At 37.0% G+C, this 17,905-nt stretch overlaps 1 long non-coding RNA gene across 1 annotated transcript; it reads left to right on the plus strand.

Annotated features, from left to right (window-relative positions):
- The first annotated feature begins 5,261 nt into the window (after positions 1-5,261).
- LOC308704106 lies at positions 5,262-9,594 on the plus strand. Its single transcript, XR_014031770.1, has 3 exons — positions 5,262-5,974; positions 6,854-6,887; positions 8,623-9,594. It is a non-coding gene; the product is annotated as an uncharacterized lncRNA (long non-coding RNA).
- Positions 9,595-17,905: the final 8,311 nt, after the last annotated feature.

A 17,905-nucleotide genomic window follows, 5' to 3' on the forward strand; every position in this document is an offset into this window, starting at 1 on the left:
TTTATCATGAATGGATGCACTTTATGGACTTCAAAACAGAAATGGCCATTCACTGCCATTATAAAGCTTTAAAGAGCAAGGACATTTTTAATATAACTGATTGTATTCATCTGAAAGAAGAATGTCATATACACTTGAAAAAGTAGAACAGGGCTCTGAAAATGTGCATCTTTGTTAAAGCAGATCCCAACTCATTCAAACCAATCACCTTTTGACTGGCTAAAAGGCCATTTTTTTTTATTCTTCTCTGCAAAGAGAGGTTTAATTTTGGGGTGTTTTCTAAGAATACTAAAAGCACTTAGAATGACAAGGCCAACCACTTGACAGCTTAAAATCATGCCGAGAAATCGTCTACATAGATGTGATAAAGGTAGGAACAAGTTCAAAGAATCTAATTTTTAATCTTATATTATTAATCACCAAACAGCCAGGGGTATTGCAGAGTCAGACCGACGCATAAATTCCCCATTCAAAGCACATTTATCTTTCAATTACTGCAGGAGTGAGTATGAATTTGCAACACTACATAATAACACTGCAGGTCAGACTCAAGCTCACTCTCACTCCTTCAATTTAAAATGGGAATGAGCATGGCAACTTCCATTCCACTGTTTATTATTAGGCTAATATAAAGTTGTTCTTAGTCTTCCAGGACCGAATGTGTAGCTACAAAGAGAATGTGATTGTGTGCGTTGCTGTCATGTTTAGGCACTTTCACTTGGCTCATCAGAGTGTGCATTGAATATGAAGCAAATCACGAATGAATTACTGCCAAAGATTATTACAAGGTTTATTAGTATCTAGAGCGTCGCCCTAATGTAGATTTGCAGGAAACATATAAGAGTTTGTGCTGGTTTACAGGAATGAGGCAACAATGGCGCAGAAAGACTGTCTGTGTCAATTAAACAAATTAGGTGTAAAAGCGAGCAAAATGAAAGCAAAAGTTATAGTCGATCTGAATTAAAGCTCATTTATACCGAAGAGGGACTCGATTATCTTTTAATCTTTCCTAATCTCTTCTTGGCCACGTTTTCTCAGAGTTCTCTGAATAAATTGGTGCAGCTATACTATTACACCCACTGCCACCAGAGATAATGAGCTCAAATGATTGCTGGAATTCATGTCTAATCAGATGTCTTTTTGAAGGGAGTCTGAAGTGAAGTCTCCAGGCATTTATCATGATTTACACATTTTGATATTACGAATAATTATTGCTTTAATTAATATTGCAATGAGACTTAGATCCATAAATAGATGTTTAAACAAAAAAAAGCTATTGATTAATTTTGGCTCTGAACTTGTTTTTAACTTACAATTATAGTGAAGCAGAATCCCTGATGTTTTGTACAATAATCATTACAATCATTATCATTTAAAAAAGGCTGGTTTGAGGGTGTCTTGAGCCCTTCAGTTATTACTCTAACCTAGTAATTTTCATTCTTAGAAATGAAGGTTTTCTAACTGGCAGAACCTTTTTAAAGTCCAACTGAAATCAAAATTGACCCTATTTACTTTGTTAGCGCATATTACTAGTCTTGTGGTGAACAATTAATCCGTGCAAGTTAAAACACAGAAAAAAATTATTTGCCGTCGTAATCTTTAATCAAAGTCTAAAAAGTTACTTCCGGTCTGGAATGGCGTCCCTTCTCTGATGACGTAGGTTTGAGGACTTGGGTTGGGAAACGCTTAACCACTCCCCTCAAACCGTTAGTCTGTAATGAGCGAGAGATGGAGAGGAGGAGCGCTAGAGTAAAACCCTGCCCTCTGTTCAATATTCCGTTTCATTGGGAAATACGTCACAGCACTGAAGAAAAGTCGTTTGCAACTTCCGGTTCACGCAGACTTTAAATACCACATATAACTTTTTATTCTCTAATAGAAAACATGTTTTTGGTGCTTTAAAGAACACAGAAACCAAAATACATATCTAAAGAACCTATAATTGAACATCAATCATTTTTAAGTCTCCAAAGAACAATACAATTCGCCTTATTCACCTCGAACGTTCCACCGAGCCTGAGGGGTACACTTACCACTTCCGCGAGTTCTCACAACGCGATTTATCTCAGTGCAATGGCACCTCACGGCTGTGTTCCCTAATGTAAAAAAAAAAAAATTGCATTAGGCTACAATAAGTGTGTTGTGATTGTCAAAACATTTTTAGTAACTAAACTGAATTTTATTAGGTTTAGTGACAACATGTTAGCCTACAATGTTTACATGGTACAATTTCTGGTAAGCTACGCTTTTTTATTATTTCAATTCAGTTAGCCTATGTGATTTGATTTAATATTGACTCATTTGGATAAATATTAGGTAGGCTACACAAGATAGGCATTACATTTTCTCAAGAAAAAAACAACTCTAATGCTGTAAACATACAGAAAGCCATATCAGCTGGTAGTATTATTTAAGGTTAAAATAACCCAAATTAAATATAATGCGTTTTTTTTTATAATAACAACTTTATTTAATGATATAAGTACAAATATAATAAATATGTAATATAGTAGGCCTACACATATTTAGCAAAATACTCTCTATAGCTCTTTTTTTTCTATCCAACTAACGTGCTATAGCCTCGACAATGGATAATACACATCAGAAGGGATCCTGGTCGTAATTTTAAGATCGTATGCGTCGGGGTCAAACTTCCGGGTTTGTGTACCCCTCAACGGCGTTCGAGTTTTCAAAATGGCCGCCAGGTGAATAAGGCGAATAGGGTAAAAAAAAGTTTGAAAAAAGTTGATGTTTGTAGCAGGGCTGCATTTATTTGATAAAAAAAAAATACAGTAATATTAAGAAATGTGACTGCAATTTAAATGAACTATTTTCTATAAATATAATTTATTTCTGTGATGGCAAAAGCTGAATTTTCAGCTGCCATTACTCTATTATTCAGTGTCACATGATTTTTCAGAAATCATTCTAATATGTTGATTTGGTGCTCAAGGACAGTTCTTAGTATTACCAATGCTGCTTAATATGTTGGTGAAAACTATTAAAAATAGGATTCTTTGAGAAAGTTCAGATGAACTATTTGAAATATAATTATTTTGTTACAATGTAAAAGTCTTTCAGTGTGCTGTCACTTTGTGCCGAACCTGTTTTCTCTATAGTCCACTGTGATGGACTAAATAACTTATGTGGATCAGGAAAGAGAGAAAGAGGTAAGAAAAGCAGAAGACTTTAACAACATGAACACAAAGAATGAAGAGAAAAAATTCAGCTAAAGACATTATGAAAAAGAATTAGGAACAAGCCATTCTAAACGATTTTGTTCAGTAATCGTATCAGCTATGGATATGAGACATTAAATGGAAAGGCTGTTGTGTGCAGAACATTTTTAACAAAGGGGGAAGATGAAACGGCTTAGCTCAACACCAGCAACTTTCACAGAACGCCACAAAACAAAATGTACTGTGAGTGATTTCAATAACAAAAGACATAGATGATCGGCTAAGACTTAAACTGAGGGAGTATGTGTGTGAGTAAATCAATGTTCGTGTGCGAGGCGGTCTTAACGAGAGACATCCTTCCAGAGCCAGGCAAGAGACAAAGCTGATTTCTCATACACTGATTCACACACACTCAAATCTCTCTGGCACATCTCTAGCTCAGCTTCCTGGCACAAAACTGCAGCGTGCTTGTGTAGATTTCATTGACATTGCGTTATCTCTCTTCTTACTTTGACATTATGGATGAAAATTTTAGTTTGTGTGTGCTAAAATTAATGTTTGTGTGTGTTAAATGAACATGGCGGTTGGTGTGTGCTATGCATGTGTTCGGGAGGTTATAGGAAGGCTGTTAAGATTTATTAATATTAGTAGAAGAGCAATGAGGCCTAATGTGACAGGAGGCGATAGGAAGGGAAAGTAAATGTCAGACCTTGTTCGCACTAACCCATAATACACTATTCTCGTCCAAAGTGACAGACTCATCTATAATGCACAGCAGATTTAACAGTTTCTCTTTCACACACACACACACACATAGTTCATTCACACTCTATTTTCTATCAAAGGAACTTTCAAGATGAATTTCGGACCACGGCTGAAATCAAACTAACACTATGATGATTTATTTTGCACTCTTTTTCTCTGTGTGTCAGTGAAATCAGCAATAAGAGTTGGAAAGAGTGTCTGAGAGAGATAAAGAAGGTTATAAAAAAGAAATACTTGGTGAGAGAAAAAGAAAAAGATGGCATGTCAAATAGAACAAGTAAATATGTGTTATTATTTACTCAAGTAATTTTAAACTTGTTTGAATTTCATCTGTGGAAGATGTTTTTGTGGGTTAATATTCCGGCCACTCTTTTCCATAATAAAAGTGAATGATGACTGGAATCTCCAAAATGACCAAAAGTAATATAAAAGTCTAGGTAACTGCACTGTAAAAAAAAACTGTAAATTTACAGGAAACGGTCTGTATTTTTTAACAGAATTTTGTCGTTTTGTCATTATACAGTGAATACCTGTTATTTTACAGATATTTGTTGTAATTTAAAGGTCCACTATTAAATTTACAGGTAATTGCTTTTATTTTGGTTTTACATTAATTTTACGTTTTTAAAAGGAAATTCTCTGTAATTTTATAGGGTTATGTGTAATTTTACATAAAAAATTAAGTAATATTTTACAGATTATTTCTGTGGAATTAGAAAACAAAGAAAATAAGGTATAACTGCAGAAATCAGCAGTCACTAAACATGTTTTCCTTAAAGATTATTAAGCATGTGGGGGTTAAAGTGAGTTTTAAGATTTGTACACACATTAGGCAAGCCTATTTAATTATTTATAGTCTTTTAATTTTGTCTTGCAAATAGATGTTCATTTTGATCATCATTTGTAGGCTATTTGCCCGAAAATTTCATTTAGGCCTATATTTTATGTCTTTTATGAATCGTTTTTCCAAATCTGCGTGGCTTTGTGTGCGTTTGTATGTATGTGTGTGTGTGTGTGTGTGTGTGCCAAGCGGGAAGGAAGTCGACCGGAAGTTGAAGTCGACCGGGTGCCGCCATCTTGTAGCAGAACTTCACTTGCGTTAGCAATCCCATTGACTTCCATTCATTTTGGCGTCACTTTGACAGCGAATAACTTTACATCTGAGGCGTTTGAAGACTCCATTTGTCCATTTTTTATTTCTAAAGAAACACGACAATGTATAAAATGCTCCATTACCTTGTAGCTTATGTTATGGCCCCGTAGAAGCAGTTTTTGTAAAAGTAGGCTAACGATTGCGTCATAACCACGCGACTCTCTGTCGCACACTAGAGAGATTACCGTATGGACGGGAGGAGAAGCTCGCGGGCAATCGGGGAGACGTGGAGGCAAAATGACAATATAATTAATCAGAATACTTAGCAAAAGTTTCTCCTGCTCCAAGCTCATGGACAGCTCCTAATCACACTCTCCGTCTCTGCAAGATTCGGAAGGGAATGATTCAGATTTCTCTTGGCACAGCTACTAGAAGACAGACGGGTTGCTCACGTGGTCCGTGTAACGCTTTGCTCGGTTTGAGTCTGCGCGTCAGGAAAGGAAGTGCTAAGAAATCGCTGAAAACGGGCTTCACTTGTCTCAATTGAGTTCCAATGGGGTCGCTGTGTCCATTTCTTTTACTGTCTATGGTGTGTGCCCGCGCGCGCGCGCAGATTCAAATTATCCGCCATTACGTTTCGTTGCTGCTAGTCCCGCCCACAACAGTTAGCTACAGATCTGTCTCTGTCGTCGATCTGTGTCAAGGGCAAGCGGGAGATTTGAAGTTTCAGTCTACGCTCGTGAAGTAGTCGTGGATTGTGATCACAGTGGTTCAAAGCTATAATCGTATTCGACAGAAGCAACCAGCCGTGAGCAGGAGCGCTGAACACATATTAGTTGTTTGTAGTCTGTCAGTCAGTCCAGAAATAATGCGCCCTTTTTCAGTGAGCCTGGTTCGTCGTCACAGCGGACCTCATCCCGACCGATCAACGGCTGAGGTAAGAGTCTCATACTACATGTGTGTACGATATTTTATATTACATTTGTGTTAAGTGGTTAGACAGTTTCCATGCTAACGTTAGCATTCTTAAATGATGTTCAGTTATAACTGGGTCAGGGCAAAACACTGAAAATGCAGCATGCGTTTTTAATTATCGATCTGTGTTAAGAAAGATCAGTTGAACCCAACCCACATCTCTACTTATTAACTTAAAGACCTAAAACAATCTTTAGTAGACTTGTTATTCATATTAAAGTCCATAATTGTGTATAAAATCTTCGTTATGATAGTCAGTAACATTAAATCAATAAATGGCGGGATATTTTGAAACACTGTCTGGAAGCTGAAAACTTTTCTCTTAAAAAAATACTTTATTTTATTATAATAAAATTGTAGTAAACACGTTTTTAGCTGATTTTTTACCATTGTAATAGCCACAGTTTTACTAAAAATAGGCCTACCGTGTTTCTTTTGTTTATTTCGTAATAGTTAACATGACTAACTTTATTAAGACCGTTAAGAAATCAAAATACTGTAACTTAAGGTACTTGTTGATGATACAGGAAAGCCTAGAACAGGAATACTAGAATATGAATACAACATGATGAACCCCTAGGACCTAGGTGTGCAGCTAGGTCACAGTAAATCATATTCATTTAACTTTACTTTCTATAAATGTAACTTAGCTAAAATCACATGGCAGCTCAAAATATTACTGTTAGCCTTTCCAGCTCAGCTTCAAGATCATAGTCATTTGAGTTTTTGCATTGTCCCAATGGAACATATTCTGACATGTGTAAATCTAATACTGAGTTTTAAAATAACTTGTGTGTGTGTGTGTGTGTGTGTGTGTGTGTGTGTGTGTGTGTGATTTCAGGTCACGTGGAAAGCAGATGATCATGGCAAACAAGGTATGGGAAGAATTCATTAAAACATAAAAATCATAACGGTTCTGATTCCATATGTTCATAACAGTCTTCTGATTCCATATGATTGCACTAAAAGTATGCACAAGGTTTGGATTTGCTACAGCAAGATTACGATTGTGTTAGATTCCACCCATCTTTCTTTATTTTTTTATTATTTTTTTAACTACCCACTAAGCAAAATTATGTCCGAAAGACTTCTTTTCAATGTCTTTGTTACAAAAATCAGACGTTGAAATGCCGTCCACTGAGGAGCCAGAATGAAAGTTATGACGTCTTTTTTTGACGTGTTCTGCACGTCCGATATAGACGTTCATCGAACCTTCGTACAAGGTTAAAACTAGTTCAGATGTGGCCATTGTGGACATATTTCAACATCATTTATGGTCTCATTTAGACATAATTACTTTGACTATTGCTGTCAGATGATCTTAGTGAGAATTAACAGAGGTTTAGATGTTGATATTAGTTTAATTTGAAGTGTCACCATTGTGGCGATCCGTGTTTGCTTTAGTTGGGCTCTTGGTCCCCGTTCCTTTTATTTGAGCTTTTCTTTGGCTGCTGTAACAGTGTGTTTGTGTAACACAATTGTTGTGGCAGGGAAAGCCTAGAAAAAGTATGAGGTGTTATCAGTTCAATGTTGATGATGACATAATTATCACAAAATGAGCCTTTAATATTGTGTTTAAAGTTTTGTGTTTATATTTGCCGTTAATAACCACCAACCTTTTGGAACTGCATTATTGGTGAAGGTGTATTTATTTGAAGGTGTGTAAAAAGCATGTGCACATTATGTTTTGAGCAAGAGTATCATACAGTCACACACAGACATCAAGATTTTGGATATGAATCACAACAACGGTGACAACCAAAAAAAGCTTGGGAATTAAGGATGAGTTTTGTACTATGAAAGCTACCCATCATGCATTGCAGCATGAAGCTTTTTTTTTAATTGTCACCATTGTTGGAAATCATATGCACAATCTTGATGTCTGTGTGTGACTGTATGATACTCTTGCTCAAAACATAATGTGCACATGCTTTTTACACACCTTCAAATAAATACACCTTCACCAATAATGCAGTTCCACAAGGTTGTTGGTTATTAATGGCAAATATAAACACAAAACTTTAAACACAATATTAAAGGCCCATTTTTGTGATAATTATGTCATCATCAACATTGAACTGATAACACCTCAAACTTTTTCTAGGCTTTCTCTGCCACAACAATTGTGTTACACAAACACACTGTTACAGCAGCCAAAGAAAAGTTAAAGTAAAAGGAACGGGGACCAAGAGCCCAACTAAAGCAAACACGGATCGCCACAATGGTGACACTTCAAATTAAACGAATATCAACATCTAAACCTCTGTTAATTCTCACTAAGATCATCTGACAGCAATAGTCAAAGTAATTATGTCTAAATGAGACCATAAATGATGTTGAAATATGTCCACAATGGCCACATTTTAACTAGTTTTAACCTTGTACGAAGGTTCGATGAACGTCTATATCGGACGTGCAGAACACGTCAAAAAAAGACTTCATAACTTTCATTCAGGCTCCTCAGTGGACGGCATTTCAACCTTTGATTTTTGTAACAAAGACATTGAAAAGACGTCTTTCGGACATCATTTTGCTTAGTGGGGCTCTGTCATTTAGAAACATGACTTTTCCTATCACTACTATCTTAATGACACATATCTTTTAATCCAGCTAGATGATCTGATGGTTGCTGCTCGCATCTCAGCCTACCTGATGGAAAATTCTTGCTGGATGAATGACCTTCACCTTTAAATCAGCCTTGCCAAGACAGAACTGCTTATGGTTCAGCTTTCAGCCAAAACATACTTGCTGTGATCCTGCTGATTTGCCTTATCATTAGGAGGATCAGGCCCTTCCTATCGGAGCTACACAACTCTCTTGTTCTATCCAGACTGGGCTATTGTAATGCTCTCCTGGCAGCTCTTCCAGTGTCAGTCAAACCTCTGCAACTGATCCAGATGCTGCAGCAAGAGTTGTCTTTAAAGGTAGCCCTATGCCTAAACTCACTACTTCAGATCTGTGTGTCTCCAGAAGCATGTGCTCTGCAAGTGAACGGCGCCTTGTGGTGCCATCATCCCAAAGAGACACAAAACCACTTTCACTGACATTTACCTGGACTGTTTCCTGGTGGTGGAATGACCGGCGCAACGCAACACATTTTCAAGAAACTGCTAAAGATCCATCTTTTTCATAAACACTTCACCCAATAATACTTAATCTTTGTTACAAAAAAAAAAAAAAACACCTTTCTATGTGTACTGTACTAGACTAACTGGGACTTGTCACTGCACTTGTTGCTTTTTATTATCTTTAATTATTATCTTAATTGGTTAGTCACTTTGGATAAAATGTAATTGTAAATGTTAAAATAAGTTATACTGTAAAGGTATACGGTAATTGCTTTTTATTGTGGATATTTTTACATGTTCTAAATTATATACTAAGCTTCTATTTCCTATCAATCACTTATCTTGATGTTTAGTGTTTGTTCAATTACTAATACTTTAAATATGCAGGTAATTTGTACTCATACATTTAGTTAATTTAAAAGAAATTGACTGTACATTTGCTATTATTAAGAACGTAATTAGAGATGTTGTGAAATTGGATCTGTACAAATAAAAAATAAAACTGTAAATTTACAAACATTTGTATTTGAATTTATGTACTTGTGTGCATTTTTTATACATAATTTCATTGTTATTTTACACATAAAAACTATATTAAAAGAAAATTACTGTAGATAGACAGCATTATTATATAAAATAATTTTATAAAACCTTAAATTTACAGTATTTAATTGTTTTAAAGGTGTATATGACTTTTTAAAACATTAAAAATCCCAGTAATTACATAAGATTTAATGTAATATTAAAGATATAATCTGTTATTTAATTATGGAAAATTACTGTATTTTAACGTGATTGTTTTTTGCCATTATTTTACGGTAATTTTCTGGCGCCCCAGCTGCCGGAATAATACCGTTTTTTTACAGGTTTTTTTTTTACAGTGTGTCCCTGTGCATGCATAACATTAAAATGTAAGCCGTTAGTCATTGACATCCTCCCCTCACCTCTCGTAAGCTGTTAACAGTTGAAAACATACATGTATTGGTGCTTTAAAGAACCCAGAAACCAAAACACTAAGAACCGAACATCAGGAACTTCAAGATCAGTCAGATTTGTGAACGAATCATGGACACCAGTTTTGTGAACTGATCAAACAATCCATCAAAAAGACCTTAACATCCCCAGCCTTTATTCACTTTCTTTAGTTTATACGCTCAAGAATGGCCAGGATGTTTTTTAAAAATTAAAAATGTTATGCTACACAGAAGAAAAAGTCTTCAGACTTGGAACGTCATTAAACAAAATGTTCATTTTAGGGGGAACTGTCTCTTTAAATGTCTCCCTTTACCTGTATTCACACTATCATGTGCTAAAAATCAAAACATATCCATTTAATGGCGATTTGTAACAGCATAATCCAGATTTATCCTCTTCCAAAATTAGGTTTATTTGCTCCATCTTTCTTTATGTGTTGGGTGCAACGTATTACCATATCAATACTGGAGGCGGAAAAAAACATTCTGCACCAAGAAATGAGTATATTTTCTATCATGAATTGCTCACCTAACAAAGAGGGCCAAGTAGGCAAATCCCCTCAGGGCTGCCATCATGGTTATGAGAATTCTGGGACTCAAGAGAGATTGAAGTGGAAGCATTTCAGCTGTCCATTAGGAATTTCCCATCTGGACACAAACCCAGCACAGCTGCAAAGTATAAGCCTGCAGAGTAGCAAGCAGGGGGTAGATGAGGTGAATTTAGTGGGGATGCTGTGATTAATTGTATTTTGGAATGACAAGAAAGAGAGGTAACATGAACAAGGATACAATGTGTCTTGCTAACAAATGCCACTATTAAATCACTGCTATTCTGTTATTTATATGAAGTTATTTGAAGGAGCTGTCAAGGACATGTTCAGTAGGTGACTACTTCTTTAACTACATACATTTTAATTCAGAAAAAAAAAAAAATTCTAAAATAGTGTTTCATGCTAGAGTCCCTCAAGAATGGACAGAACATCAAATCAGTTTACCTATTTCACACTTAACAACCATTAAACCACTAAATAATAGCGCAAATAATGAACTAAACTGGCTACTTTCCATTCTAGTTATGAGAAACAGATACTTCTGGATTTGAAAAAGAGGAAGGGCTTTGATTTAACTATTAAAAGGGCTCATTAACCAGCACAAACGTAGAAGACATGTCATACTTGCATAAGGCCGATATATTGTCAGGATTTCATTATTTAATAATGCACAACAAATAACATGTCAAGTAAAAACAAATGGATTTAGTTATGTTAAAGATAGTAAAAGCTAGTGTGCACAGAACATGCTTAAAGGGTTAGTTCGCTCAAAAATGAATTAGGCTACTCACCCTCATGTCGTTGCAAACCCGTAATACCTTCGTTCATCTTTGGAAAACAAATGAAGTTATTTTTGATTAAATCCAGGAGCTTTCAGTCCCTTCATTGAGAGCAACGCAATTTACACATTCAAGGTCCAGAACGATAGGAAAGACATCATTCAAGTAATTCATGTGACTCCAGTGGTTTCTCCAATTTTATGATGCAAGTGCTTTGTTTGCACACACACACACACACAAAAATTACCACTTTATTTATGAAAATATTGACCTGCAATCCAGTAGGGGGAGCACCACGACGCATGCTTGTAGTGTTGACTCAATACCGGAAATTGGTAACACTTTACAATAAGATTCTGTTTGTTAAAGGTGGTATCAGTGATTTCAGGCCCAAAAATATTTTTATCACATTCATCTAATCTTTCCTAACGATCCGCTAGCTGCCCGCCCCATAAGCATGCCGTCAAAAAAACGCGTCTCTGTAGGCAGCCTAGGCTCTGAGATCTGCACACAAAAACAAATGGTTTAGCCAAACACTCAAAACCAAAACAAATAGTGTTCCAACCAATCACCGACAGGGGGAGGGTGTTGTGAGGTTTTGTGCTGGTGCACGGCTGCATGCGAAGTCAGAGCTGAAGAAAAAGCTGGCTCAAAACCTCACAACACCCTCCCCCTGTCGGTGATTGGTTGGAACACTATTTAGTTTTGGTTATTTTGGTTTTGAGTGTTTGGCTAAACCATTTGTTTTTGTGTGCAGATCTCAGAGCCTAGGCTGCCTACAGAGACGCGTTTTTTGACGGCATGCTTATGGGGCGGGCAGCTAGCGGATCGTTAGGAAAGATTAGATGAATGTGATAAAAATATTTTTGGGCCTGAAATCACTGATACCACCTTTAACATTAATTACATTAGTTGACATTAGCTATCAACAAAAAATACATGATGTTAATTAAAACATTTACAGATACATGATTAAAATCAAAAGTTAATCTCTGGACTTGAGCAAACATTAACTAACAATGAACAGTTGTATTTTTATAAACTTAACGAACATTAATAAATACCGTAACAGTTGTATGATCCTTGTTAGTTATTAATGCATTAACGATAACCAATGGGACCTTATTGTCCACAGAAAATATGTCAAAGCAATAACAAACCACACATTTTCTTCAGAAGTCTAACAGTTAACAGCTGGGCATTCATAATCTTATACTGAAAAGCACAACAGGAAGTGGTTGATCCACCATGAAAGCAGCCTTATGTGTGTATGGACCGTGAGAAGTTCACGTCTGCCTGACATTAATGTTAACATTTGTGCATGACATGATAATCTAATTATGTGTGATGTATTCGATAAGCATAACAAGACATCCTTGAAGATGGGCACGGTAGAATTGACCAATCAAAGCACAGACGAGAACGGTCTGTGAATGTCAAGCAGAACAGATTGCATAAAGGTAGCTCACCTAAAAACACTGTGCTGCTGTTCAAAATGTTGTGTGTGGGGTTTTTTCCCCACACAAGAACAGAAAAACCTGAAATTTGACCAGTGAAGTCATAGTTCTGTTCTGGATGTCTATTATACAAGAAAACATACTTCTAAGGAATAAAGAATACTGAACATTTCTGACATTAATTCCTAATATAAAACCTGTCTGTGAAACTATTTTGAAGGGGAAATCTGAGATATTACTACACACTCTGTAATGTCTTGTCTTTGAAGGAAGCCATATTTAACCCTGCTTTTTTTCATTTCAAACAGCCATCCTTAAAAAAATTGTTCCAAAGTTCATGAGCATATAATGCGTAACTTTGTATGTTAATATATAATGCAGTTCAAAACTGCTGAATCTAAACGTAGAAATATTTGCATGACCAATTAAGCTGCCAGCTTTCTGCAAAGGTCAGTCCCAACAAGGTCACAGAGAGGGGTCATGGGGTTAAAACACTTGAAGTGTGCAATTAACCTTGTGCAGGGAGAAAGGAAGAGTGATACACACAGAGAGTGAGTGGGGGTGGGGGTGGGGGTGGGGGGGGCTGTAAAAAGATTGAAATAATTACGCTAATGGAGAGGAATTAGATCAGTAGCATTTAGTGGAGAAAGCTGAGTAATTGAATTAACCGGGTTTTGAATAATTCCTCTTGCATTCTACCTATTTGCTCATTAAATGGATTTGCCATGGATAATTTAACCTTCTTCTCCCAAATTAATCAGTGTGGTTGAAACTTCACTTCTGCTGTTGTGGTGCATCTCTTTTCCTAAAAAAAACAGAAATCTTTGGATTATTTCATCAATTACACAATAACAGAAACAATAAAATACAGCCAATGGTGTTATAAACTATAATTATATCTCTCTTCCTCTCCTCATTTCTATCCTTCCTTTGGGATTTGTTGTATATCTTGTTGCCAAATCCCACCCACAAACAAATGAAAAATTATTGCCAGAATAAATATAGAAAGATTTTGTGACATTGTTTATTTAATAGTGTGAGCTGGGAACGTATTCTAGGTGGCTGTGAGTGTAGGTTGCAGTATTTTTCAACGGCACTGGTCCATATAGGCTGGATTCCGCCACCCCCATTCTTGTCTGCTATTGTCTATCTCATACATTGTTCTATTGTTTCTTTCCTCTGCCACACACATATGAACAGGCACACACACACATTAAGTCCCAGCAGGAACAGTCAGATGTTTTTCTTGCCCACATCTGTGATACCTTGTAAACATGAATAATCTTTGTACACCTGACATGCTTCGACTCCCTTTCTTTCAATCAATTCAACTCAATTAAGATTTACTGGCATGCGTGATCATTTAAGAAAAGCACTGGTTATATATACACCCGGCTTCTTCAAAATGAACAGACCTTCAAAATCGAATTAACTTATTGTCAGTACACCTACATTCTGTAGCAAAAATAGCCTATAACAAAACATTCTAATCAAACAATTGCTTTTAAAACATTTTTAAAAAATGAACGCATAAATTAAAGGTAATACTAATGAGCAATATTAAAGTCCCCATATTATGGGTTTTCAAATATTCCCTTTCATGCAGTGTGTAATATAGCTGCTTGTGAATGTAAACGTTCTACAACGTTGTAAAGTCAAAGGTACATGATAAATAAAGTTATTGTCTCCCAAAAGAAAGATCGACTCAAACCGCCCAAACGAGTCGTCTATAATTCAAATCCCACTGCGTTACGGTTCTACGTTACTAGATAAAAACATTTTCATAATGCCCGCCTATGTTGAGATTTTAAAGTATTTGTTATGAGGACAGCAGATGAACCCAAGCGCAGACTGTATGCAATTACGCAACATTCATTGATAACAGAAAACAGGGGAAACCAAAACGCACGAGGGGGCAAAACAAAGGCAAGACAAACAAGGGATGACTAAACTAGACTACACTTGACTATAAACAGACAGCAAATACAAGATCGAAAACTACACAAGACTATTTACTAAGACAGGGTACTCACAGGTAGTATTTCACAATCTATGACAATGAACCAGCCCAAGACAGCAAACACAAGGGGATTAAATAGGGAGAAACTAATAATGACAACAGGTGATACTGATTAGATAATAAGGACAAAACGAGGATAACAAGGGGGAACAAGACAACACAAGCACACAGCCCAAACACAAGGCCATGTGCTTGTACACGAAAGCTGTCACTGGGGCTGTACCTTTTCAAAAGGTACACTTTGTTCCTTTTAGGTACTAATTTGTCCCTTTTAGGTACTAATATGTACCATTAAGGTACCAATATGCACCCTTTAGGTACAAAAATGTACCTTTTAAAAAGGTACAGCCCCAGTGACAGCTGTCGTACCTTTTTTTCTGAGAGTGAAGACTTAAAGAAAGACAAGGACTAGATGGCAGAATCATGACAGTATTATTGATTTTAAAATATTATTACTGGTATATAAATCATTCAATGGCCTAGGACCTCAATACATTGCAGATATGCTCACTGAATATAAACCCAACAGATCAATCAGAACATTAGAATCACATCAACTAAAAATACCAAGGGTTCACTCTAACCTGGTGAGTCTGCTTTTAGCTACTATGCCAGCCGCAGCTGGAACCACCTTCCAGAAGAGATCAGATGTGCTCCTACAGTAGTCACATTCAAATCCAGACTCAAAACACATCTGTTTAGCTGTGCATTTAAATGAATGAGCACTGTGCCACTGTACGTCCGACTGATTACACTGTATTTTATCTCTGCATTCTCCTTTTGATTGTAAACTACTGCATTCTTCCTTTTGATTCTAAACTGAACTCATATGGCATTGATTGATAACCGGTGTTTTGTGAAGGGTAGTAGTGGGGGAAACCCCGATGGTCCTGATGACCAAATTTGTGAGCAAGTGCTCACCTTTCTGTGGTGGAGTTTGAGAGGGATTGACTCATGACGGTCAAGGGAACACTGTGGTGACTAGTACAGATTACTAATCTGGTGGGCTCAGATAATCCACGGTATATGAAAATCCACAGAAGAATACTGACCGTCATGGGGAAATCTCAGAGTCAAAATAAGATACACCAGTGTTTTGCCAGATGAGAAATTTATTCTATGTATCATCTTTTTACTATTTTAATTCATTTTACTCTAATTCCTTTTATATCTGTATCAGTGATGCGCGGGTCAATGTATAAACAACCCGCACCCGACCCACGCCCGCAACTCGGACCGCAAAAAAAGAGAAGAAAATATTGTACCCGACCCGCTTCCTGACCCGCATTTTTTAAAAGTAGTAAATGCTCATCGTAGCGTCATTTGGCCATAGACGTAGGAACTAGGGGTGCTGTATGACATAGCCTAGTGTTATGTAATAAAGGCTTGATTTATTAATTTATTCCGTTTCATTTTCGTAACAATTAAGATGCTGCATGTGTTTATCCAGTCTAATCTAAGTGTGCATCTCTCCCCCAACTTTCCCAACAAAAATCCCGCCCCCTCTCAGAAAATACATAAAACTGACATTACTGAGCTATATGCGTTTAAAAGTAGCCTATTAAAGGTGGTATCAGTGATTTCAGGCCCAAAAATATTTTTATCACATTCATCTAATCTTTCCTAACGATCCGCTAGCTGCCCGCCCCAAAGCATGTCGTCAAAAAACCGCGTCTCTGTAGGCAGCCTAGGCTCTGAGATCTGCAAACGAAAACAAATAGTGTTCCAACCAAACACCGACAGGGGGAGGGTGTTGTGAGGTTTTGTGCTCGTGCACGGCTGCGCGCGAAGTCAGAGCTGAAGAAAAAGCTGGCTCAAAACCTCACAACACCCTCCCCCTGTCGGTGATTGGTTGGAACACTATTTGTTTTGGTTTTGAGTGTTTGGCTAAACCATTTGTTTTTGTGTGCAGATCTCAGAGCCTAGGCTGCCTACAGAGACGCGTTTTTTTGACGGCATGCTTATGGGGCGGGCAGCTAGCGGATCGTTAGGAAAGATTAGATGAATGTGATAAAAATATTTTTGGGCCTGAAATCACTGATACCACCTTTAAAATGGTACAATGGCATTGCTCAGTTCAACGTGTTGGGAAATCGGGCATTTTGTCCCCCGTCAGGATTTATTCAAAAGTTAATAACGCTCAACATTCAAAAGGTAAATAAGGATTTCCCACTTGTATTAGTAGGCTTAGGCTATTTCGCCACGTGGATGCCCAATTGAAGCTCTCACAAGCACAACATTTGTGTATTTGCGGAGCTTCCACTCCCCAGCCTTCACCTTTTCACTTGCCTCCATCTCTACCTGCAGACTGAGCTCGTGCGTCATAAAAGTGTAGCCTATGTAGTTTATAGAAAATTGTGTCTAGTACAGGCTATATAAATTACAAAGGTTTAATTGACATCTTTATTTCAAATGACCCGACCGACCGCGACCCGAATATCATTAAAAATATTTTTGGATGACTCGTAGCCTAACCGCGGGTAACCGCGAGTGACCGCAGGCACCCGCTCATTTTGGATCAACCCGCGCATCACTGATCTGTATCATTTATCTCTTTTAATTCCTTTTATAACTGTTTTAATTTCCCCTGCTTTTATTTTGTGTCTATTTTCTATGTAAAGCTCTTTGAATTGCTATAGTGTGATTATTATAATTCCTTTCTGTGTAAAGCTTTTGAATAACTGTTTGAATTTTCCTTGCTTTTATTTTGTGATTATTTTTTATTCCTCTCTATGTAAAGCACTTTGAATTGCCATAGTGTATGAAATGTGCTATATAAATAAACTTGCCTTGCCTTGCCTATTACTGTCTTACTGAAATAGTTCTGCTAATCTGCTGTAGGCCACTATTACCTAAAACTGTGTCCATTAATGCAGATTTTCTGTTCTTAATTTGTGGCAAGCAGGACGAGGCCAATCTCGTATCCGTATCTCACGGAGAAGCTACAGAAGAATAAAAGGAGGAGCGACGACAGTGAAGGACGAGAGAGGACCAGGCCTGAATTTCAGTCGTCCGTGAGGGGCTGCCGCCTTTAAGGGCCCTAC

Source organism: Scardinius erythrophthalmus, assembly GCF_964197995.2.
Source record: "Scardinius erythrophthalmus genome assembly, chromosome: 16".
NCBI classification, from domain to species: Eukaryota; Metazoa; Chordata; class Actinopteri; order Cypriniformes; family Leuciscidae; genus Scardinius; species Scardinius erythrophthalmus.